Source organism: Anneissia japonica, unplaced genomic scaffold (genome assembly GCF_011630105.1).
Source record: "Anneissia japonica isolate Jap-2015-1 unplaced genomic scaffold, ASM1163010v1 scaffold47843_len1247_cov108, whole genome shotgun sequence".
Taxonomy (NCBI): Eukaryota; Metazoa; Echinodermata; class Crinoidea; order Comatulida; family Comatulidae; genus Anneissia; species Anneissia japonica.
The window spans coordinates 1-1216 of NW_022737528.1; the positions used below are offsets into that span (position 1 = coordinate 1).

The 1216-nt window shown below is 46.0% G+C and overlaps 2 non-coding genes across 2 annotated transcripts; both read left to right on the forward strand.

The window, feature by feature from the left end:
* The first annotated feature begins 425 nt into the window (after positions 1-425).
* Positions 426-544, forward strand: LOC117117373. Its single transcript, XR_004446896.1, has one exon. It is a non-coding gene; the product is annotated as a 5S ribosomal RNA (ribosomal RNA).
* A 470-nt stretch (positions 545-1014) lies between these two features.
* LOC117117372 lies at positions 1015-1133 on the forward strand. Its single transcript, XR_004446895.1, has one exon. It is a non-coding gene; the product is annotated as a 5S ribosomal RNA (ribosomal RNA).
* Positions 1134-1216: the final 83 nt, after the last annotated feature.

Sequence of the window (1216 nt, forward strand, 5' to 3'; positions counted from 1 at the left end):
CTCCACACGACCTCGGGCCCAAATAGTTGGGGCTGAGGTGCAAACATTTTGAGAATATGGACCTATAAGTGCCCGGAAATTGCACTCTCATACCTTAAAAATCATACAAGTATATGTTCATATCAACAATACGCAATTAATTCGCTGGTGTTAGGTTCGAGGGTCGTTTGAACAAAACGGCAGTCTTCTTCTGGCGCATCGACTTGGATGGCGAGTTGCGGAATCTGCCGAGACTCCTGTCTCTTATACACATCTCTGTCTCTTATACACATAAAAAATGTACTCGCACAGCAGAGTGGTCAGTGGAGTTAGAGGAAATCCCCACCAGACAAGCGCGCGTTGATATGAAACGTCATCAATCACAGAGCTTCAGGATAATTATGCTATATGCCGAGATTAGCTATGAGTGGAAATACCACTCACATGTCTACGGTCATACTACGTTGAAAACACCGGTTCTCGTCCGATCACCGAATTTAAGCAACGTCGGGCCCGGTTAGTACTTGGATGGGTGACCGCCTGGGAATACTGGGTGCTGTAGACTTTTTACATTTTTCCCCCAAATTCTAAAGTAGGGGTGCGTGAGGATCCACACGACCTCGGGCCCACATTGTTGGGGCTGAGGTGAAAAACATTTTGAGAATATGGACCTCTAAGTGCCCGGAAATTGCACTCTCATACCTTAAAAATCATACAGGTACTTGTTCATATCAACAATACGCAATTAATTCGCTGGTGTTAGGCCGGTTCGAGGGTGTTTGAAGTACGACGAAACGAGAGACACGGTGATTGTCTAAAGCATCCTAGTTACTGCCTTAGTAAAATGGTTGGTTTATTGTTCAACACCGGTGTTTGTAAAAAATGTACTCGCGCAGCAGAGTGGTCAGGGGAGTCAGAGGAAATCCCCGGCAGACAAGCGAGCGTTGATATGAAACGTCATCAATCATAGAGCTTCATGATTGGATAATTATGCTATATGCCGAGATTAACTATGAGTGGAAATATCATCAACATGTCTACGGCCATACTACGTTGAAAACACCGGTTCTCGTCCGATCACCGAAGTTAAGCAACGTCGGGCCTGGTTAGTACTTGGATGGGTGACCGCCTGGGAATACCGTGTGCTGTAGACTTTTTACATTTTTTTCCCCAAATTCTAAAGTAGGGGTGCGTGAGAGTCCACACGACCTCGGGCCCACATAGTTGGGGCTGAGGT